General features: G+C 40.3%; 1 long non-coding RNA gene across 2 annotated transcripts in view; it reads right to left on the bottom strand.

Annotated features, from left to right (window-relative positions):
- LOC123478956 (uncharacterized) overlaps positions 1–25,614 on the bottom strand; it is a 554,890-nt gene that overhangs the window by 369,186 nt on the left and 160,090 nt on the right. For both annotated transcript variants that reach the window (XR_008427024.1, XR_006654396.2), the window contains one exon: positions 20,205–20,326. This is a non-coding gene — a long non-coding RNA (uncharacterized lncRNA). The remainder of the gene's footprint in view (positions 1–20,204; positions 20,327–25,614) is intronic.

Here is a 25,614-nt window from a genome sequence, read left to right on the forward strand (position 1 = left end):
AACACAGAGATACCTGCCCAGTCTACCTTACAAGATTATTTTAAGAATCAAATTCATGCATTTGAGCATTTATTTTAACAATTTTTAACAAACACTTTTTAAATGTCACTATTCTAGGCATCAATATTACAATTGCATATACAACAAAGTCCTGGTTCTCCTAAAATCTATGAAATACACTCTAGAGAGCAAGACAGACAGAAATCAAATAAATGGATGGATATACACCTTCAAGGCATAGGGAGAGCTCACAAGAAACCTAAGCCAGGATAAGAGGACAGAACATGTCAGGGAAGTCATGTATCTGTTTGGGGAAGAGGAACATGTTCTCTCTGAGAGGAGATCTGAGTAAAGTGGCCAGCCTTTTCTGTCTCCCACTCCTTACCACCTACCACAGAACACTCCAACCTGAGAAATGGCCCACTGTCCTCCGAACAGGTCATGGTATTTCCCTACTGCTCTTCACCTGGGCCATGCCCTACACCCAGATCTCCCCCCATATCCGCTTTCAATACCCTATTTCTGTTTTAAAGACCAATTCCAAATACCACTCAGGAGCTGATCTCTCTAGCCTCTGATTCCCAATAGCACACTCACCATGCATGTATCTTCTTTACTCCTCCTGCGAGTATTTAGTGAGCACCCACAATGCATTTTACTTTCCATTATGATTAACTATGCCCCTCTCTTTTCCTTCACTTTCCACCTTCCTCACACCCTACTGAATTGTAAGCTCACTAAAGACAGATATTTTTTCAGCTTTATACCCTTTCTAGAGCCTACCAAAATGGCATGCATCTAAGAGACTAAATACATGCTATCTGAGTGGAAAAACATTTGACTGAATGGAGAAATGTTGTACCCCAAATAGGAAGTACTGTCTCAGCTCTCTTTAAAAGAGAGAAATGAAGATCAGCTGTCCCACAAACCTCCCCATCTATCTTAGAATTCTCCTACCTCAAAATCACATGCCCCATGGAAGGACTGTGGTCTCCCTCAAATTTGTTCTCACTTCCCTCCACTGGGGCCCATTTGAGTGCCGTTAGACAGAGGGCGCGGGTCTACGGTGAGTACACTTACAAACAGTTTGCAGGCCTTGCCTTGGAGCCAAGCCAAGAAGAGGATGCAGAACACACTGCGAGCACACAGCAGACTTCGACATGACAAGGCAAGTGGAATAAAAATCTTTGAATTTGAGTTCATCAGCATTGGAGCCCCTGCCACTTCAAATTCCATGAGGTCCACGGAAGCAATGGAACCCAAGTTCCAGACAACCCAAGTCCTGGCTCTGATAATTTAACTCCTGATACATGAACTCTGAGAGCAAAAGAGAGAACACTGTGAGATACAAAGTTAAAATAAAATAAAGAGATGTCGAAAATGTTCTTGGAGGTTAAAGAATTGCATGACCATTTTGAGAGTATTTTCACTTGCTCCATCAGTGTATGTAAAACCACCCCCAATCACGTGTCCAAGTATGCTAGCACTGCAACAGTAACAAAAGGGAAGTTGGTAAAGGAATTTGGACGGGATTGGAAACCTACATCAGTTTGCTGTGTTCATACATCACTCTAATGTTTTAGTACCTAAATTCTGCAAAAAAATCCCCCAAATTTCAATAAATCTTGGTTTGCTATTTATGACCATTTCATCTTGATGTATAAGCAAATATTTTTCCCTACAATTTAACATATTCTGAATATGCTACATTGAGTTCCTTCTTTCTTTCCACTGCGTAGTATTCCTTTGTGTAAATGTACCAGTTTTTTGATCCACTAATTTACTGATGGGCACTTAGGCTGTTTCCATCACTTGGCCATTGTAAATAGTGCAGCTATGAACATTAGGGTGCATAGGTTCTTCTGAACTGGTGATTTAGGATTCTTAGGGTATATTCCCAGCAGTGGAATTAGTGGGTCATAAGGCAGTCCCATTTTTAGTGTTCTGAGGAAATTCCATACTGTTTTCCACAGTGGCTGCACCAGTCTGCATTCCCACCAACACTGTACTAGGGTTCCCTTCTCTCCACATCCTCACCTTCCATCCTTCTGCCCTTCCCAGAAACATGGAAACACGGAACACACTGGCAGTGATCAGAGGGGAGGAAAAGGGGTATAGGGTGGAAAGAAGGGAAGGGACTAGTCAAAGAACACGTACAAATGACTCATGGACATGGACAACAGTGTAGGGACTGACTGTGGAAGTCAGGGGTGGGCTGGGCGGAGGAGGGTAAAACGGGGACAACTGTTATTTTATAACAATAAAAAATTAAAAAATAAATAAATATGCCACATTGATAGTCCCTGGTATAATGGAAGGGTATTTCTGTTTCGGTGCTTGTTCCCTGACTTTAGGTAAGAACAAAAGAGTTACGTAGAATGCCACATTCCTTTAGAATTTCATGCGCATTCCAATGATGTCAGTATTGGAATCAATTATCCTGAAAATGATGTACCAGAAAGAAGCAGTCATGTGGAACAGTACACAATTTTTAGGTACAAATTCTGATCCTAATTCAGAAAGCCTGATACTCACATAACCCACACTGTGTACAGTTTCAGGCCTTCAGTTAAAGCCTCAGAAATGTTTAGCATTTATTCCATAAAGTACTAGAACAAGAAAAAGTACATGCTCGCTTCCCTGAGGCCTCCATCATTCTCCAGTGTTTTATGGAAAAATGTGTTTCAGTTTCTGAGTTGTGGGGTTAAAGTGGTGTGACCCAAAGTTTTGGGTCATATTTTGTTGGATTAGGGAAGATCCGGATCGGTCATCTTTTTGTATACAGTATATATCAGAGTGGAAGGGAATGTTTTCCATTGTGTAAAACTCCCCACAAAAACCACCACCAGCAATATATTTTTCAACATCTAACCCAAATGTAATTCACACAGATCATTTTCTTCAGAGTCTAACAATCTGTAAAGTTCAAAGTTTTCTACAACCTTTTAGAACTATCATCTGGGACTACAATTCACATTGCACACTTTCACACGCATGCAGAGACACAGATGAGCTTGCGTACACACACACACACATTAAATACTCTTTCGGCCACCTTACCAATGGATCCCATAGCTAGGTTCTGAGAACCAAGAGAGACAGGAGGAGGCAGTGTAAATATGTGACTGTGAAATGAAAAGCGAAGGAGATCCAGGGAAAATATCCTAGAACAGCAGTAATTTGGGAGTCAAAGAGAGCATTCATCCAAGACAAGGGGAACCAGTTGAAAAACCATACCCCCACAAAAAAAAAATACCTTTGCCTGTGTTAAGTGAGTCTGAGAAGGTGAACAGAAGGCTCAGGCTTGAGTTTCTTGAATCACCAGTATGTAAAGCAGGACAACCTTCCCCAGGAGATTGGGCTTTGCCTGTTGGTAAGGAGGGCATTCTTACAGCCATGAACGCTATTCACGCAAAGATATTCATTATCGCAGCCTAAATGTCCACTCTGGATAAAATGGTAAAGAAAATTGTCACTCACTCAGAAGATTGGCATACAGTTACTAAACATGATGCTAATAAAAAGCTTCTGATTGCATGTGGAAAAAGCATGTTTTGATAATAAATAGAAATAGTCAAGATAGCAAACTGGATAGAAAATAACTCTGCTAAAAACAAAATATAGTTTGTGTTAAAAAAGAGGGCTGACACAGTATGCAAAACAGTATGGAGGTTCCTCAAAAAATTAAAAATGGAACTGCCTTATAACCTAGTAATTTCACTTCTGGGAATAAATGCAAAGAAACCCAAAACACTAATTCAAAAGAATATATGCCCCCATATGTTCACTGCAGCGTTATTTACAATAGCCAAGATATGGAAGCAACCCAAACATACAGCAATAGATGAGTGGATAAAAAAGCAGTGGTACTTATATACAATGTTTTATTACTCGGCCACAAAAAAAAAGCAAAATCTTACCTTTGGGGATAGTATGGGCGGACCTAGAGGGCATTATGCTAAGTGAAGTAAGTCAGACAGAGAAAGACAATACCATATGATCTCACTTATATGTGAAATCTTAAGAATAAAATAAACAAACTAACTAAGTAGAAACAGACTCATAATACAAAGAACAGACTGGATGTTGCCAGAGGGGAGAGGGATTGGGGCTGGATGAAAAAGATGAGGGGATTCAGAAGTACAAATTGGAAATTACACAATAGTCACAGGGATATAAAGTACAGCATAAGAAATAAAGTCAATAATATGGTACCAGGTGAGTACTGAAAATATCAGGGGAATCCCTTTGTAAAGTATATGATTGTCCAATCACTATGCTGTATACCTGAAACTGATAAAAATAATATTAAATACAAACTCTAATTGAAAAATAAAATTTTAAAAGAGGGTTGACAGATTACCTCAAAATAATAAGATGCTATACATAGTTGTAATGTTTTTCTTTTTGTGATTGTTTTTCATTTTCTGCTTCCTTGTGTTTCCCTAATTTTTCTTACTGTTAAGTATTTTAATAATAAAAACCTATAAATCAGTCTTATTTATTTTCTAGATTATGACACCCAGAGTTGTGCTGTCTGTCACAAAATGAACTCAGAAGTGGGAATCAGAAGACCTGGGTTTGAGCACAAATCTGTTGTTGTCTCATGGTGTGGCTTCAAGCAACCCACCTAACCTCCGTAATAATCACCACCAGATCAGACACTTTCCCAAGGGCTTTGCTGGTGTTATGTCACTGAATATTCGCATCAACGAAGTAAACAGGTCTTGTTCCACCATTATTTGAATGAGAAAACTGAGACCTAAAAAAATCAAATAATTGCCCAAGATTACAGAGCTAGCCAATGGTAAAACTGGAGATAGAACTCAGGACTGACTCCATGTCTCCTAAACTTTCATCTGTGAAATAAAAATAAATTGTGATTCTTGACCTTTTCTACTTATAAGTTCATTAGAAGGTAGAACTCTGTGGTACTTTGCTCATTGACGTATCTCAAGCACCTGAACCAGTACGTAAAACATGGTAGGCACTCAGTAAATATTTGTTGAATGAAAGTACCTGCAGAAGAGACTGAACTCATAGCTCTGAGAAGTCTGGAAACATCCTCAAAAGTCACCTTTTCACCTGCAACCTTAAATTTCTTTGAAGTCTCAAATTTTAACTTAGAACTTCATAGTCAATATTTCATAAATATCATAAATATGGCTTAAATAATAATATCATAATATGTAGTTTAACCTAAAGAATCATTTCCCACTCTTCAACTCTTCCATAACTTTAATCTCCTTTCCCTCACCAAACAAGTAATATCGGTGGTCCTAAAAGATTCAACATATTTATCCTATGGTTTCTTGTATGCCTGGCACACTCATATACCGCCATGGGTACATGCACTCGGGCTGAGGAACATGGATCTAAGAGGCCGCAATGATCTCACCAGCTTGAAAATGCTATGCATTTGCAAAAGAGCACAATCCACCAAATAACACTGAACTAGTAAGACATATGATGGAACCTCTTTGTTCTGGACATAAAGATTTTATGTCTATCGTCTAAGATGGCATTAGATTTTTTTGGCAGCTGAAATAAATTAGCTCATTTTAAGCTTGTAATGAATGAAAAGCCCTATCAAATAGGGGTGTCCAAATTTATGGTGTCTCTGGGCCACACTGGAAGAAGAGTTGTCTTGGGCCACACATCAAATACACTGTGCCACGTAATCACAAAAAAAATCATAATATTCTAAGTGAATTTACGATTTTGTGTTGGGCCACGTTCATAGCCATCCTGGGCCGCATGCAGCCCATGGGCCGCAGGCTGGACACCCCTGCCCTAGATCTTTCTTACAGGAACTATTGTAAACCAGTCCCCATCTTACACGGGCGTATTTTTATTTTTTGAACCTCTGTGCAGGATTTTATATTTCCTCCCTAATAAAATTAACCATTAGGCTCAGGTCATCATCCCAGCCTGCTGAGAGCTATATCGAACCCAGTTGTGCCATCTATCACAGCAGCCATCCAACACACATGCCTTCTGTGGCTTTATCCAAAGCGTTTATTAAAAAACAAGACAGCGCAAGACAGAGCTGAAAGGCATGCCACTAGAACCTTCATCTAGGTCAAAGTTATTCATGACTGAGGAGGAACACTTGCCTAAGTTAAAGGACATATCAAAACCCATGCGTGGGTGTGGGATATTTTTACATTTTTTAAAAAAGAGAAATCACCTGTAAAGGACTAGACACACTGAACTAGAATGACAAAGAAGAATTCATCAACATGCTCTGTTGATCAATTACCCGTGAATTTGCCCGTCTGCACTTTCATCCATTTTTGTCTGTAGGATACAGACAAATTGTTAATCATATGAGCTTCTAAATCAAGATCTCTGAATGATTTTGTTTCCTTGCTTTCTCTCTATAGAGTTCAAAAACAATAGGTGTTTTTTTTCTGGAAATTAACATCCATTTCACTGGTATAAACCCTGGAATTTTCCTTTTATCCATCACTTCTATCCCTCTGAGGCAGGTGCTAACAGAGCCCCACTCACACCCCTTCAGTCTGCCCTGAAGGTCACTGCAGACTTCCTTCACATCTGCCACAGGGCATTCTCTGCCACAGGAGCCTGCCCAAACCCAAGAGCAAGGCAGAAAGAATTTGTCAGAAGGCTAATTCCCCAGGACATCCTAATGAGGGGTAAAGTTTGGTGAATCAATACCCCAGCCGATTCCCACGCAGTGAGACAGTGCTGAGGTAAGTGCCGCAGTCTCTCACAAGGAGCTAAAATGGCCTGATTTCCAACAGGAACAACTCACTGATCCATGTACCTTTGCTTCTTCTCTTCATCTTACTTCCCCATTCCCACTCTGTGCTTCCTGGGGTCACTTCCCAAAAACCTGCTGGCACCCCAAATCCTTATCTCTAGGTGTCCTTTGGGGAGAATCGAAAGTAATCTAATCTTCAACCCCCCAGATCCGGTCCATCTGTGTAATTTTTCTAAAATTACTGAGCTTGTCCAATCTCATAAAATGTCACTTCACTACCTATAGATGCCACGCATTTGCGCACACAGACGAGCAATCATTGAAAACCTACATATGAGTGCTTTCTTAACCCCTGCTCCATCTCTCTCGTGCCAGAGCAGCCTTACGCATGCTTATTCTACCTTTTAAAGTATGAAAGTCATTCTCGTTGCCAGAGGAGAGGAAACCAAAATAAAAGTTAAGCAGCATTGTCTTTTCCTCTCTCAAGATACCTTAAGGTCATACTGAAAGTCTTCAAAAGGACCCAAGGTTAAAATATACAGGGTCCGGCAGAAGTAACGCCTGCTGGAGTGTGGTTGGTAGGGTAGTAATATGGGTGTAATATTTATAGTTTTAATTTGAACATGTCACCAAAAATGGCATATGGTGTGCTTGAGTGTGATATTGTTATGTTACAGAATTACATACTTACGATTTTGTAATAAAAGATTTTGTAATAAAACAGGGGCCTGACTCTCTGTGTATGTATGTATGTGTATATATGGTGTTAAGACTAAGCAATGTCCAAATACTCAGTTGAAAAGTTAAATTAACTATTTATAAGACAGCATGTACCTATTAAGATACTAAGAGACTAACCACTTTGGCAAGTGGGAATATTGTGTTTTTATCATTCAAGGACCTAAATTCCAATGTAGGATTCTAGTATTCTTTCAACAAACTCCCAATATGTGCCAGGCACTGTACTAGAGAATGGAGCGCTACATCTGGGAACAAGCTGTGCCCCCTCTAAGGCGTTTACAGTTCAGCGAACGTAACTGGGGCTAGGTATGGAGAAGAGCAATGCATCCGATCATTCCACACCATTCCTACAGAGCCATTCAAGTTGGATCTTCAATTTCTATATGAGCCACATTGCACCAGAAGTAAATTATTCTCATATAAAGTTACTTAATTCATACCCTAAAGCTCCTGGGTCCTTTTAGTAAGCTGATATATTCTTCCTTTTTTCACGTTTTTATTTTCTCTTTTAATTTTACTTTTCAATAATGGTTTACATTCAGTATTATTTTGCATTAGTTCCGGGTGTACTACACTTTTTCACCCAGATAATGAGAACAAAGAATATACCCCAAAGCTCCCAGAATTCTTTGTTGTCTTCTGTTTCCTCCTAATTCTCTTCCACTGGGATGTTTCGTGTGGCTGAAGGTTAATGGCACCTTACTGAAGGCACAAGAGGACTGCGCTGTAGGCAGAGGCATGGAGCGGACACGCTGAGTCTCTGCACAAGGACTGGCGCTCGCGGGCAGCCTGCCAGGCCAGCACATTGTGCCCAGTGACCACCGTGTAGTCAAGAACATCAGGCCACCTGGGGAAAGAAACCACCAAGGGCACCGCTGCTGAAACTGCTACAGAGCACATCTATTCCAGATGTGCCTGGCTCTAAGCTGCATTAAACCCGAAACCCTGGTGGGAAACCAGGCTCCCACAATGGGCTTCCATGAGATAGCTCCGAGCATAGATTTGGGGACATGTCACTTCAGATATTGCTTGTCTCTGCAAGCCTTTTCAGGCAAAAAACACACAAAAAGTTTATTATAGACATACTGCTTGTGATTTTGTGTACCGTTTATAATGACCTTTTTCAGAAAATGTGCTGTTTACACGACTCATTCCTTTTTTAGACTAGCAGAGCAAGGGCTTTTAGAAAACCCAGCTTTTCAAATACCTGACTTTAAAAGAAGGAACGCCACTTTCTATTATGTTTCTTCCATTAAAGTGAGTCAGATGTATCACTGCTGTTTAAGCAGAATACTTTAACAGATTTGTTCTGGAAGGAAAACACTTCAGGAAACACAGTAAGACGTGTTCAAGCCCTTGCTATGGAAAAAAAATGTCTGCTAATGTCCCATTTCCCCTCTTGCAATGGAATGCTCTGTGCTGCCCACTGCTGAGATGATCAACCGTGAAGACAGACACTTAGGTTTTCTACTCCTTTACCAGCTTTGTGGCCTTAAAGGCTCCCTTCATCTTTCCGAGACTCAGTCCCCTTTTTTTAACAACAACAAAAAATGGACTCCTTAAGGATTAAAAGGGATGATATAGGGTATATTTGCAATGCGTGGCAGGTAGCTCCATTCATAAGTAACTGGTGGTACTGGAGTAACACCTGCAATGGCCGCAGCACACCCTGGGACAACTTCTGACTCAGGACACTGCTCTGGTGCTCCTACAGGCAGCACGTACCCCTGGTCCGGGAGTCCACAGGTTTGGGAGATTTTCCATTGTCTTTCACTCCTTAATGTACCTTGGACAACTGAAGATTTCATGTGCTCAGATGACTCAGGGTCAAGGACAATTCCAGCCTGTTCCAGTTTGGGAGATTGTCATCCCAGTGACTCTAACATGTCTGCATGTAACTTATGGTTCAGAGAGATTTTTCTCTCCTTATGACAGAGGATAGCGGAGAGGCATCCTTGTGCATGCAACCTGTCCAGCATATATTATTATTGAATTCTATTGTGTATTCAGGTTCTTATTAAAGTGGGAGTTGCCAGGAACATTAACTCACTTGATATGGGTATTTTCTAACACTGTTAAATACTAAAGAATAAAAACCTGTTCCGTTCAACATATAAAATGTTTGCCATACAGATTAATGTCAAGACATGTGAGAGTTCTAGAATAAGCCTCAGTATTTGTCAGATTGTTTTATTTGCCAACCACATTACTTTATAGTAAAACACATTACCAAAAAAGCACTCTTTGGAAAGGGCATTTCTTTTGTTGGTCTGCCTGTTTTTGCTGTAAATATAATTAGCCATGACAATTAGCATAGGTTCAGGTCCTCAAAGAAATATAATTAACTGAAATGAAACCCTGCTACAGGCAAGCCATTGTAATAAAAATGAAGCATGAGACATAACATGGGCAAAAATGCTGTACTTCCTCAGGCTCTTGGCGGCCAGATGCATCCTTTCTGACCCTTGTCAGAGCAATAAACATTTTATATGGGCTGATAGGTGTTTTGTGTTTTTTTTAAAAAAAGGTTGCACAAATGGCATTTTAATACAGAATATAGTCTATAAATTTTATACACTTCAAAGTAAATATTCAGACAATATTAAAAATTCAGAGACAAAAATTCTCAATACATAAAATTCCAAATTTACAATAAGAAAATCAACATGGAACCCTATTTTTGGACCATGTGGGTATTGGTGTACCACCTTTAAAGGAAATTATAATTCTTCGTTGATCATTCAAAAAATATAAACTCTAAGCATGTAGCAGAAGCATTTTTACACTCTGATTTTCCATGGTCTAGTGTATGTAGAAATGTTTCACTCGATACAAAAAAACACTTTTGTAAGATGTAACCATTTGTCATTTGGTGGCACCTTAGACCTCTACAGTCCTTTAACAGTCTTCCCTTAATTGTCATATGATGTGGGGGGTACACTGGAACCCACAGATTCCTCAGATTATGGATTTCTTTTCTGCTCAATGAATACTTTGGAATTTTGAAGGGAATAAATAGCAACGGTAAGACTGCATTCGTTCTTAGGTCATAGTAACCACCGTGAGAACAGTTCTTCTTAGTCAAGAACTGGGATGAGCTCTCGATGGCCTCAGGGTAGCACATCACAACGTACCGATGAGGCTAAGCCAGAGAAAGACATCAGTGCTCAAGGGAAGGTCATTTCACCGATACCCCACAACCCACCTTGGTATTTAGTGCTCCATAATTTGTTCTCCTTTCAAATAAAGAAATCCATTGTTCTGAGCTCTCCAGTTTTTTTCAAAGTTACAATAAAATAAGAAATTTAGTTTCACTTTTTGCCTCTCAAGCAGACAGATATTTAAGCAATCACAAGTAACTTCAATATATGCAAATCTTACTTTACCTAAAGGGAAAGCATTGTTAATGATGTTCTGGCAGCTACAAACTTTTCTTCACCTAAGAAGGTCATTTGAAGAAAAATTACTTGTTATTCAAAATGAACACACATTTAATGCAGAATCATCTACAGTGTTTCTTGGGCATTTTTACTCTCATGATGGGTACATCTCAGAAAATTTACTGAGAAAACGTCATTCCAGGAATCACATGATCTGTTTCACTGAGTCATCGATGCCCTATTTACTCAATATTCACACGCACTACCACCTGTTTCTATTGGGAATAATCTCCGCCACCAATTTGGTAAGTGGCTGTATTATTTTAATATGGCTTTAAAATAAGAACATTTATAGGACCATCACATTTCAGAGAGACTTATACCAATTTCAAAGAGTTGAAAAAAAAACTTTTTTAAAATGGGGACATCTGTAATAGTGTCAACAATAAAATAAAGAAAAAACACAATCTAAAGAATAGGCATAAACTCAAGAGCACTGATACTTTGCTTTCTCTTCTACATGGTTAAAAAATCTTAATAATACACAGAAAGACTTATGGAGTGTTTTGTTTTATTTTGATGGCTCATTAAGATAGCCTTACTTCATGAAGTCGAAGGAAATTATCAAATAATGGGCCCGGGCAGCAAGAGACAGTGAGTGTGTCGTTAACTGCACGGATGACCTGCACCAACATCCAATCCCTCGGGGCCTCAGTGTCTCCTATGGCAGTGTGACACAGTTGGACTAAATGATTTCTAATGGCATGCTTCGTATTTATAGCTACTAAATATTAGGGGGACTCATCAAAAATTTCCTAAAATGACACCTAATTTTTCTATGAATATTTTTAAGGATAATTAAGGTAAGAGGGTGGCCATATATTTCCATGTAACTCGAAGAAGGCTGCATAACAGGCTATGGGAAGAAACAGTGTGTGTGTGCATATGGGGAAGAGGGGTGCTTTATCTCTTTCCCTTACATTCTTCTGAAATGTAAGACTGTTTATATCATGAGCATGTAAATTTGTGATTAAAATAACTTAAAATATATACAAAAATTTTAGTACAAATGTTTGAATTTCAAATATGCAATTATTATCACATGGCTATACTGATATTGTATAATTTTTTTCAGAAAATATTTAGGTTTAGGGTCATCTTAATCCTAATGTTCTCTCCCTTTCATCTGCTTATCCAGTTTCTAGTAACTTTCAAGTCCCATTTATGTATCACCACCTTCTCCTCCTTCCTTGGCTTTTCATAAGCAACTCCATTCCAGGACACACACATAATTTAATCATGTTCCTCTCTCTCTCTCCCCACCCAGCTCTCTTTTTCTTCCTAGACCCCAAACAGAGAGACTTGTCTTACTCTTCTTTGCTTCCTCCCAAATTCTTAGCACAGTGCCTGGCATTAGGTGATGACTCTGTGTATTTTAACCCTACAATATATTGTGATGGAATCTCACACTTTATAAATTATATCTAAGGTATTTTTAATGCCATTGAAAACACAAGGAGAAAGAAAAAGAAAATTGTATTGCATACTGTAAACATATGCACCTTATGGGAAGTGACAATTTGAGCTAAATATCAGCAGAAGTATGTTAACTAAATAGGGATCTAGTTCTTTAGGACTGGTTTGCTCGGGCCTACTGGGTAGTCTCAGATTCATTGACAATGTCCAAGGAATTCTATCATCTAGATTTTTTAAAAAATATTTTTCTAATCCAAACTTTTGAAGTTACAGAAATTAAAATTAATAAAAGGTAATATGTGTTGGATAGGGTGAATAGTAAGAATCAGAATTGTGAATCCCATCTCTCCATATGCCTTTGCTAAGGTTAGCATCGACAGGTAGCCCATTTCTCAGAAGAGGAGGCTGAGACCAAGACTGAGTCAAAGAGGCAGCGCATTTACAATGGACAATAACTTGAACTGGTCCAGGAATTGCAAACACAGAATTCAAGTTTCCTTTTTAATACTCACTCTCAGTGCCAATTTGGAGCTTAATTTCCTTATCTATGAAATAAATTTGTCATGCCTGCCTATAGGGTTATTGGAAAGATTACATGGAGTGGTGTATATAAAAGTAGCCCATAAACTACTTATTGTATATGAATAGAATTTTGTTTGTTGTAGGGATTTCTTCACTCCTCTTCCCTAGCCTCCACAGACTGGGCAGAAGGGCCGTGGTGGAATGGGGATGTGCCAGTGCGTGGGAACCGCGAGATCTGCCCTCCTGTCCTTGCTCCTACCCTTTCTAAGTGGGTAGCTCAGAGCAGTTCTTTAACCGCTCTTTGCTTCAATTTCCCAGGGGGAAGAAAACAGTATTATATTTACGTAGTCTACAGACATTTGAAATGTTCAAATAGAAAAATGGTAGCAAAATGCTTTGCAAATCAAAAAGTTTTCAACTAAGGCAGCATATTCGGTGACAGAAAGGTAAAGTGACTCATGCTAGAATGTGAGGCTTATTATTTTACATAGGAAGAAACTAGGCTAGCAACTAGTTTCAAATTTCTTCCACCAAACTATGTGAGTATTTGAGTTAAGTATTAATAGATCATGTATACAAAATATTGGTCAGAAAAATATATAACACTATAGAAATGGACACAGTTTTCTAATAGAAAAAAAGCAAAAATATGTATATGCATAAAAAGATTAAAATAATATTCACACATAGAGGTATTACTATTCAATTGCATTTATTAATCAAAACACATTTACTCTACATGACAATAACTTTACTGATTATTGACTAATTCATAATAACTGCTGGTTTCCAGCCTCTCCTCCACTTTCCATGAAAACCAAAAGCCCTTTATTTCCAACTCTAATGTTTGGGTACAGCTGCTGCTTCTCCTGTTTGTGCAACCAAGGTTTTATTTAAGAATCGATCTCTCAGTCTTGTCCAAAATATTCTTGAGCATTAAACAACTAAGAAAAATAGCCTGAGTTTCTTGTAATCAAAGTTTCTAATGCACCTTATCGATTAAGGTATAATGAATTGCTAATGCTCATTCCTTTTTGGTTTTTATGTGTTTTTTTTTAATTATGTCAACTTACTATAGGACACACTTCCTAATGTTTCTGCAAGTTTCTTCTGAGTTCAGAATAAAGATAAGTTTTTAAAAACCATTTTAATACTTTGAGACAATAATGAAAATGCGACCTTTCACACGTTGGTTAACTGAACGAGATTACACTGTGTATCTTTTGTATTCATTTCCCTCTCCAGAGATGATCTTTATACATTATTCAAATGTATTTTTTGACACACAAAAATCATTCCAAACAAAGTTGCTGATCCTTGTTTATATGCACAAAGGGGTAAAGAGGTTCAATATATAAATCTTCAAATAAACATAGTTTGTGAAATGTCATCCCATTAAGTGATCACTTCTTATTCTATAATTTTTGTCAATATCTGAAAGAAATCACCAAATTATTACAAAATACTGCAAAAGTACCCTCTTTCAAAAAAACACTTGCCTTTCACCAGATTTGAAAGAAAAACAACCTTGGAAACTCTGCCCTGCTCTTTTACGTAAGGCAGTACCATCCTGCTGTGCTGTCGTTACTCGTTCACATTCTTCTCCAACACTGGATCATAAACTCTTTAGGGCAGGGCCCATGCAGAATCCATTTTTATAATTCAAAGAGCTTGGCACCTAGAAAGTGCATTGAAAGTATTTGCGGAACTGAGTTACATAACAAGTAATGTATACTGTAATTTTATAACTTTATCCTCTGTATTAACCTGTGAAGACTGAGAAAATACCATAAAGGACATGACTTTCACCAGCTATAAACACCTGCACAGCCTGCCTCCTTCTGAGAACCAAGACACACCTGCGATTCCTTATCCTCACACCAGCACAACCATGTAAAACATGCCAGACAGAACCACACATCCAAAAGATCCACAGCTGGAACAACCAGGTTAACATGTATTGTCCTGGCATCCCATCTGACCTAGCGAATCCCTTTCATCCTTAAAAGTGTTGTCTTTGGATGGTAAGTTACATGGTCCTGTTATTAATAGCTATGCTTCAGCTGTGTCCTTTTATTTCCTACTTGGAGACTTTGAAAGTAGGTTCTGAAAAAAAAAAAACAGTAATAGGCAAACTGTGCAGAAAAAAAAGACAGTATAATAGGAGGTTGAGTGGTACATTTTCTGCTGCCCCTGAATTAACACCTAATACACTAAGCTGAGAATTAAAAGGCACAGAACACGCCACATTTTAAACAGAAAGGCTACACCAGTCTGCATTCCCACCGACAGTGCACCAGAGTTCCCTCTTCTCCACATCCTCACCAGCACTTGTTCTTTCTTAATTTATTATATTAATGATAGCCATTTTGGCAGAAGTGAGGTGGTATCGTACTGTGGTTTTAATTTGCATCTCTCTGATTGCTAGATACCACTCTGGAAAACAGTGTGGAGTTTCCACACAAAATTAAAAATGGACCTGCCTTTGACACAGCAATTCCACTTCTGGAAATATATCCAAAGAATCCTGAAACACCAACTCAAATGAATACACAAACCCCTATGCTCATAGCAGTGCTATTTACAATAATCAAAGTCAAGATTTGGAAACAGCCAAAGTGCGCATCAGTAGATAAGTGAATACAAAAGCTGTGGTATATTTACTGAAGGGAATACTAGGCAGCAGTAGAAAAGAAGGAATCCTTTTGCAACAGCATGGATAGAACCAGAGACTATTAGACTAAGTGAAATGACCAGGCAATGAAAGACAAGTACTATATAATCTCATTACAATTGGAATCTAAGGAACAAAATAAACTAAGGAGCAAAATAGATTCAGAGGCACAGAAACAAGGAACAGACTGACAGCTATAAGAGGGGAGGGGGAAGGTTGGGACTGGTTGAAAGAAGGTGGAGGGATTAGGCAAAGAATATGTATGCATGACCCATGGACATGAATAATGGAGAGGGGGTTGACTGTGGGAAGGGGGGACTGTGTGGAAGGGGACAAAGGGAGAAAAATTGGGACGACTGTAATAGCATAAACAATAAAGCAATTTTAAATAAATGAACAGAATGGCCAACATCAAGATTCAGAAACCTGTGTCAAAGCTCATTGGGGAGCAACCACACTTGCCCCAATATTCCATGTCATCACTCCAGCCGCATCCCAATGTCCAGCTCTACCACTCCTTTTAGCTTATAAACTGGATTGGACAGAAGAAAGAAAATGTAGGCATCCTGAGTTATTGACCTAGAGGGCAGTACAGAAATCTAAGTGGAATGTAGCCATTTCCCCAATGAAGAGGGAGGCAGGTTCTCAGTGAATCGTTCAGAGAGATGGGGCAATTTGAGAAGAGGAGACCAAAATCTCATTCCCCAAAGATGTCTGCTTATGCCTAGAATTTAGAGATCTTCCTATAGAACCAAGGGGAGAAAACTGGGAAGAAAAAGCAAGACAGAGGGAAGAAACCATGGAGAGCCTGAACATCTTCCACTTGGAGTGGCAAAAAGTGTGCTCCTTAGGGTCACGTGGACTTAACAGAGAAAAGTTGGACTTAAGCTATCCTGCCAGTACCAGACCTAAAAAGGCTGGCTGCCAGGGAAGGTGCATTCAAAGAAGTTGAGTCTACACCAGAGCCAGAGCTCCTCCAAGAACAATTGCACAAGGAGACACCGAGTCCCCCCGCCACCCCTTCTACAAAGGGTCATCCCAAATACACACGCACTTCCAGAGAACCAGCCTTTGGATACCTGTTGTACATAGGTCTTCAGTGGCTAGATTGTGTGGTCCAGACTAACAGTAACAATGACAAAGCCACACAGAAGCCAGTTAAGAAGAGGACACTAGTACCTTTCTCCCCTCCGTTTACCAGTATTAATATATGAGGATCTAGAAAGACAAAAAGTCTCAATGGTAACACAACCCTTCCCACTCCAGGTCATCAGAGCTACGAGATTTAAGTTAAATAGGAGATTAGAATTTTCAACTGGATTTTTTACAGCTAGAAAAAAATGTCAAACCCAACAGTGTTGAGGGCAATAATTAGGGCAAAGCAAAATTATTTCAAATTGGCATCTAACCAAATTGAGGCCTAGTTACCAGAACTCAAAATCATGCTTTATTTTCCAAGTTTGAACTTCGGAAATTAATCCAGACCTCAGACACACATGCTCAAGGTCGTGTGCCTGGAAGGGTTTAGTGTCCAGCAAGAAGCAGCTTTAGTCCTCCTTGCATCCTATGTTCATGTCCAATGCATTAAATGGCTGCTCAGGGGTTCACTAATTCACATCAATAGTTTATTTTAACAGTGTCTGGCCCATTAATTAGAATTTGGCTGTAAACCTCAAAGCCTTGCCTGTTTATTTTCCTAGCCAGTTTCCAAGGCCATGGTTTCACTCCTCCAAATCCATCCCTAAAAACTGAAAGGACTCCCAGTGAGGAGGAGGAGGACCCAAAGGAGGAACTCCTGTGCCAGGTAACCTGACGCCCAGGTCACACCCATTCTGCCTCCATCACCTGCATTGGCTTCCCCTGCAATCTGGTGACACAAGGAAAGAGAAAAGGAAAACCTTCCTCATAAAAAATGACGAGGACCCCTCTCAGAAAAGGTAGCGTAAGGGCCATATTTGAATTTCCAAAGGGTATTCTTTTGAAAACATTCTGAAACACCATATTACATCTATAGGTTTAAGAAATGGCTCTGATAAGAAAACAAAATTCTCTTTCCTATCCCTACCAGATTAGAGAGAAGTACAGAGAGAGAGGAGTATAGAGGCCGCTGAGCCTGGTCAGAAACTGGTTAAGTACCAAAGGCTTGTGTTAGCTGAGGGTGCCACGAACCCTTTATGCTGTCTTCCCTGTACCTTTGTCCCTGTGAGCCTTGTACTAAGGCCTTCCATGTTGAATTAACAGTTGGCCAGAAGTCACAGATGTCTTGGCATCTGACTTGATCAGGAATTGGAACTAACCCCAATGAGTTCTGCTCAGGGAATGGAGTCCTGTTTCCTTCTGACTCAGCAACGCTCAATTCGGTGTCTACCACTGTGCCGATCTTTCTGGCCCACAGCTACCTGCAACCCCCCTACGGGAGAAAGAGTAGTAATAACAAATCTCTGCAAATACTGGTCTCTATTTTTTATTGTATTTTTTCCTTTACTGGTTTAGATTTAAAAGAAAATATTCCTTTGCACACATTTTCATGTCAGTACCTCTTATATTACACAGGTAGCCAAAACTCCACTTATAGATAGTCTAAGCCTTTAAACCCCAGGAGAAATGTAATCTTAACCGTGTCCCGGCTCATACACACACACACAGGTCACTATCACCATCACCACCACCACCACTAGGATAGGAGGACAATTTGGAAAACAAAACAGCAAATTCTGTTACTCCTAAGACAGCTAAGAAAGAGATTAGAAAGAAACTCATTCAGCAGAATAAACCACAATGAGCAAAAACATTGTAAAATGTCTGAATAGGATTTAACCCCATAAAAAGAATCAATATACTTAATTTTGTTTTGGGAAATGTTATTTGTTCTAAAAATCTGCAGTGTTTAAAAGGCAGGAAAGAAAGCTAAAAGTATTATGCTGTCCCTGGACATCCCCAATCTAGAATATTTAGAACAGAACCAACTTCTTGCTAGCACTCTTCTCTCTGTCTTTCCATCCTTTTACCACCCCACGTAATCATATGCTCAAGGTACTTTTCAGGAAGTCCCTCATATTCTTAGAAAACCATGGTATGCATTTGCTGTAAAGCAAACCGTGCTTACCCAAAGACAGACCGTTTCGATGCCCTACAAAAAGCATGGGTTTTGTAGTGAGGGGTGACCTAGGGTTAGCTCCTGGTTGTAACTGTGAAAATGTAGGTTTATTACTTTTCAAAGCCTTCTGCAATATATGGTCATTTGATCCCATCTCTGAGTGTTATGTTTATTATAAGTAACATATGTAGAAGAGCTGGCACCTAACAGTTTTCTGATAAATGCTTCGCATATGCTTTGTAGCTCATAAACAAACTGAAACGGACAAGCAGGTTCTGGACGTTTTAATTACATATAGTTAATATCATTCAAATCAATTATTCAAGTGCTCTGGTTAAGTAGGCTTCATGAAATGGTTAAAGAAAACACCATCAGCTTTTCCCCTCTTCTTGTTAATTTTCAATTATTTACCCTTTTGGTTTTGGCTAGCAACTATTAGATTGTTATTTGCCCTCTCAAATCACCTGAGGAAACAGCAAGCGTATTTGTTTTAATATCCTCAAGTTCTAAACATAATCAAGATTCTGATAACCTGCTGTGCTGGCAACCCCGAGAGAACATCAGGGTAAAAATGTGATGAATAAGGCGTTGTTCCCCTGTTTGATCACACTTTCATCAACACAGCAAAATTCAGCACTGCTTAGCAACTTACAATTTTTAAGTTTCTGTTATAATAAAAACAAGAAACTATTTCCAAGGCCTCTTTTTTGTTGTTGTTGAGACAGTCTGCATGCATTTCTAACCAGCTGCATGGAAAATAACACTGAGGGAGCAGCAGTCAAGGAGGTGTGAAATAGTAAGGGGCTGAGATCATTGTTGGGGGGGGGGGGGGGACACTTTTGTCAGTGGTTATGATTGTCTTCTTCCACACCCCACCCCAGAGATAAACCGTTCATGGCCCAGTTATAAATACACTAGACATATACAAGCCTCCTTAGAACAAAATCCTTCATGGGATGTGCATTCTCTGCTTTCAACCACCTGAAAAATGATTGCAGTAAAACTGTTGGCTTAAAAATTAGAGTGCACTTTGATGAGCCTCCAGCCTGGCCACTCTCTCCATACAGAAATTTCTCCTGTAACACACGTGTGTTACACACCAAACCTCTCCAGTGCAGGGGGGCAGGCCTCCTCCTAAGTCACCACTTTCCCCTCTGTGGAGGAGAGACCTGTTCAGGTGACTTCTTCCTCACCCACAGAGGACAAACTGTGGACACTTGTTCAGTGGAACTGGCTTTAATGCCCGTTGGCTTAAAAATTAAGAAGACTGGATGATAACTAGACTTACTGTAGTGATCACTTTACAAATATCAAATCATTATGTTATATACCTGAAACTAATTGAATGTCAATGATATGTCAATAAAAAAAAACAACTGGCTTTACATTTAACTTCTCACATGAACTTTCTAATGAAAAATCTACCTCTACCATCTGAAACAGCAGGAAAACTATACTTTACCAGCCAGTTAACATGCCCATGTCTCAGGCATCTGTGTCCCCCGGTGCCCAGAGCAGAGCACGTGGCAGGTGCTTGGCAAACACTAGCACAACTCAACAAAGGCTGAAATGAGTTCAAGGACTAACCTTCAAAAGGATTTCTTCATGTTGGGGATTATCAGACTCCTAGGCTTCTCTGCACAGGTTTTCCACATCTGCAATACAGTTTCTGTACCCGGCAGAAGGCAAGCCTGAAGAGAGATTCCAACCTAAGGTGTTTAAAAATAGAAGAAATACACATGAGGAAAAACAAAAAATATTCTTTGGTCCGCTGTTCACTTGCTGTATGTGCAGCAGAACTTTTCATAGTTAAGTAATATTTCGGAAATTGCTGAAGTCGGACCTATGTAATAGAAGCAGAATTTCGTCCTGAATCTCCACATGGACGGTTGTGGAACTTGGCTGAAATTTACCTCTCATTCCGTCATTCTGGCCTTTTCCTAAGCCAAGCTGCAACAGCATGAAAAGAAAGCAAGTAAAATACAGAAGGTACAGGTAATCGTGGGTTCTTAGGGATCATTTAGCAACCTCCTCCCTGTGAATAACTTGGAAACACCTCAAAAGGGGGTGTGTGTGTGCGTGTGTATATTTGCGTGTGTTGGAGGCAGTGGGGTGGAGAGAGAGGGAGCTCAAAGGGTTAGGGGTAAGAAAATTCTCAAACCAAAACAAAAAGATTGGAGACTTTGTTATTGTCTGGTGTACATTCAACACACATATAAGGACATATAGCAATATCACTGAGTGATGCTAAGGAGTTGTTGGTAACAATGAAAAAAGAGGAATTTCTTTCCCAAACCTTATTGCTGCTAATTTGATTAAACAAGTTCTAATTAAAAGTTCTAGGTAGAGTTTGTGGTCTCCCAAAATCAATTTCACACAGATGGATTCCAGCTTGTTTTAGGGAAAAACCTCGGCCTTAGAGATCTTTCTGACCTAAATACGATTGTTGCAACGTGTGGCACACAGCAAGTCTCAACAAGAGTATCAATGACTCTTAATAAAATAACGTTTCTCTTTAAAATCTACCTCCAGATGTATCTTGGGAACCGTTTTCCCATTCTCATTTCTTTTTCTACACTTTTCTTTCTTGTATGTTTTCACATAATAACTTATTTTCACTTTAGTGTTCTTTTGTATACCTGAAGGCTCCTGTCCAGATCTTATCGTCTTGAGTCATCATAAAGAATATACACTTCAAAAACAGGGAATATACCTCCTTTTTCCTTTTATAACCCCTTAGTTTAGATAAGGCCCTCCTCTTAAAAACTATAAAGTCTGCAGAGTATAAACTGGCGAAAGCCCCGTCCCTCATTCCAAACATACAGTCCCCTGGGACTTCTACATTCCACATGATTCTACCTGCCATGGCTAATCGTTCTAATAGTAGGCGTTGAATTCCAGCTGGGCTAATCAGAAGTTTTTCTGTTGGAGTTTTGATTCTTGTAGTACAGAAAGATTTTTTTTAATGCAAAGATGGGAACATAAATGTTTGACATGACCCAGTTTCCAACCACAAGGATGGCCTGGTCTGAAAGAATAAGGCCAATGCAAGAAAATAATAGAAATGTTAAGAAAGAGGATTTTGAGGGCATTCAAATCCTTAGCCACCATCTTGTATAAGGTCCAGCTAAACCCCTGACATTCTGGTGGTTGGTTTATTTTATTCATCCAATAAATATTCAGCAAGCACCTACTACATGTCAAGCCTTTTGCTGGGCACTAGAGATGCAACAACGATCAAAACAATGTGGCCCCTGCCCTGGCGGGGCTTGTGCGCCATCAAATCCACATCCCCCGCTACCATCCACCTCTTTGCTTAAATTAGTTCGAATGACATCCAAAGAAAATTCTAACTTCAGCTACACTGTGAATTCACCTTCTGTGGACTTGTCTGTGAAGTCAATCGTAACAATTCTCATGACAAAATCTACTTTCCAAACAACTAGGTTACCAACACATTTTAGATCTTGATTTATGCCTAAATTGCTTTAAATTTCCCTAAAGAAAACGAGTAAATCCTCTTCTGACTTACTCAACACCTAAGAAATCTCAAAAATTTTCTTTTACTATTTTTTTAAAACATCCTGAATTTAAGTACAATGTGGTGCAACACAGAGTCTTGCTTCTAGCAGTATCATTTTATCCCCACACCTACTAAGTAGCAGTATCATTTTATCCCCACACCTACTAAGTAGCAGTATCATTTCATTCCCCACACCTACTAAGCAGGAAACTGATCCTTTACTTCTTTGTCCCAACCTGAGTTCTTTTAAAACAAAACAAAAAACTCTATGCCTATAGGTCACAGGTAGCAAACACAAGGCCCGCGGGCCAAACCAGGCCCAGCACCTTGTTTCTACCAGGTGGCAGTGCCGAGCTCCTTGCCCCTAGTTAAGGAGTAGTTACATTTACACAGCCCTAAAATTTCATTTGGCCCTTTGAAGGCAGCAGTGAGTGTGATGTGGCCCCAGTGAGAATGAGTTTGACACCCCTGCTGTGGGTGGTGTTAGACCTTCCTAGTGCTAACATTATCATAAGAATGACAACTATTTTTAATGTACCATCATGTTAGGCAAAGAAAACCGGTTCACCTTTTACAATGTGATCTTTCCAAACTGTGATATGAGGAGGTCAGTGCCCTGTTAAAGGTCCAACAAGGGGTATGCAAAGGATGTGAACAAAACACCCCTTCTTCTGGACACCAGGCTGGTACGCCCTGCTGCAGGCTGCCACCTTTCATGCCCACGCCGTCAGGACGCACACATGTGAGCAATTTCAGCAAGGAATTCACAGGGGAGGCACCCACACTGAGCCCACCCCTCGATGTGCAGCCCCTCGCCACCACCGAGGAGGTGGCCTTCCCAGATTTTGTGATCCAGCGCTGCTAGCCCTCTCCCCCACTCCCACCCTGACAGGGCTCTCAGTAGTTTTTATTTAAAGGCTTGGGGGGATCGCCATATGCATTAAAATAAAGTTGTTTTAAATTGTACCATTTCTCACCAGCATGAGGTCACACGTGGATCCCAAGGGATGAAGGGTAGCTAAATGCTTTCTCACATTCTTTGCAATCATTGCATTTCTCTCCTGTGTAACTTCTGTTGGGCCTAAGACGGTTAGAATTCCTTCTGGAGGCTTTTCCATATGGATTATCTTCCTGGGGTTTGTCTCCAGGTTGTTAGTGCCTGTTGTTTAAGGATAAGTGGTAGCTAAAATCGACCTCACTTTCATTGATTCACGCGGACGCTCCCCCATAGAAAGTCTGCACTCTTTCCTGCCATTAGATGGCTTCCCTCGATCTTCACTCTGCTTCGCAGTGGTCTCTTTGTTTTTCAGTTGAAACTATAGGTCTGCACAGGTGTCTCGGAGACTTCTGTCCTCAGTCCTCAGCTGTTCCTGCTCAGCTTAGGCGAGCAGCTGGCCCCACTGAGGCTGTGTTCCCAACGCTCTCCAGCATATCGTCCCTGCACAGCATCTGCTGAGCGGGGTCCAGCATTGCCTATGCATCTGGGAAGAAGTCCACAGCCGCCTCCTTGAAGGTCACCGAGTCCTCTGATCAGGCTGTCGGCAACCAGGGACCCGCTGCTTCCTCCTCCACATTCCCCTCCTGGAGACAGGTTGGTTCTTGAAAATGTCCCCCCTGAAGGAGACAAGGACAGCTGTTGTCACCACTTTATGTGGTGATGGTACTGGAGATCCCAGCCAGGGTGTGAACGCTGGAGGTGCCAGATAACCAGGAAAGCAGCGCCGCCCCGAGGCGTCCTTCCACTTCCCGGCAGGGTCCGGAAGGGGTGGAAGGCCCAGAGCACCGAGGAGCACCTGAGGCTGCGGATGACCTTCAGGATCCAGGCAGAGAAGTCCTACCATCCTCCTGCGGGGAGGACAGAACGCCAAGTCTTTTTGCCCAGCCATTGCCTTCCGTTCTGGCTGGCCTCCTCTCGTTCTACTCACCCACCTCCACCCTACACTCTGCTATCACCACTGGCTAGCTTCACCTGAGCGCACCGGCCTATCAGTTTCCACAAACTTGCAGTACTGATAACCCTCTGGCATCCAGGCAGATTGACAGCTGTTTCTTCTGCTTGCGATAACCTCCATCCATTCTTGAATGCCTGGAGAACTTTCACTCAAATGTCCCTCCTATGAAACCTTCTAGGAGTCATCCCACTGGTTCACCAAGAAGATTAGTCCATCCTGTTCTACAGGGTCACTGATTCTTGTTCATAACCTTCAGTTTCGAAGGGTTTTGTCTTTCACGCTAGGCTGAGACTTCTTGACAAGAAGAACTGTGCTTCATTAATCTTGAAACACCACTACCTAACACAATGTCAGGTATATCGATACCCCCTAAACAGGAGGAGAAAAACCTGAAGAATTCTTGGTGATTTCAAGTAAGATATTTTGCTGAGTATGATGTTCTGGATGAAAACAGGGGACAAAGTATGAACCAATCGTGATACAAAGTAGACTGGAAGTATGACAAGCTATCTCCACAGGCGCAGATGGAAATAAAGCCATTATTCTGTCTGTCCTAGCACTGTGAGACCTGGAAGGAACCTCTATGAGCCTCGGAGAGGTAGCATCTCATAGAGGTTTAAAACGTAGATGCTGCAGTCAGTTCAAGTCCAAACCCTAGCTCTCCCATGGAACAGTGACATAACCTTGGATGAGTTATTTGACTTCTCCGAGCCTCAGTTCTCTCACCTGTAAAATGGGAGTAATATTGGTACCTAATGGGTGCCTTTGCAGCTACTTAGAAAAAAATTGTTTTTCTTCTATGTACAAGTAGGGGTTTATTATTAAAGGGCTGTGTAATACATGTACCTATCCCATAAGTATCAATGACCTTCATGAGGATGCAGAAGAAACATAACCCTATTATATTTATATGACTCTTTATGTGGTTATTGTCCTCTAAAAATTGCCAACTACCCATAATCAAATTAAACTATCACTCCTGAGGTCTGGATAAACCTCATTCACAATTTCACAGCAGTTTCAAATTTGGGTATGCCTGTTTGCTTGCTTGCTTACATTGGGCTTCATTAAGGAAAATGTGGGTATGAAATAATGTTTACAGCTCTGCAGAGGTCATACTCTATCCTGATCAATTTTCACACGTCTTGAGAGCTGACTAAGCCTTTCTGAGCTCTTCAAACGGGAGCTGACTTCCGATATTGATGAGTGCGCACACCACTGTGACGATGAGGATGGAACAACAGGCGGTTTTCCATTTTCTTTCTGTAAAACAACACTTTCCTTCATTTTAAAAAACAGCTTACTAATGTCTCCCAATGTACGATCAGAAGAAAGAGAAGAGTTAGAGGGTTAAAAAGGCAGTAGATTCTGGTGCACAGAATTATTTAGAGGGCAGGAATTAATTTCCGTCATAGTTCCCATCCCACACTCTGATTCAGTCAGAATATTACTATTAGGCTTGTTATCGATCCAACAGGCATTCAATTTTAACTGGAGAATGAAGAAAACAGATGTAACCTAT

Source organism: Desmodus rotundus, chromosome 5 (genome assembly GCF_022682495.2).
Source record: "Desmodus rotundus isolate HL8 chromosome 5, HLdesRot8A.1, whole genome shotgun sequence".
NCBI classification, from domain to species: Eukaryota; Metazoa; Chordata; class Mammalia; order Chiroptera; family Phyllostomidae; genus Desmodus; species Desmodus rotundus.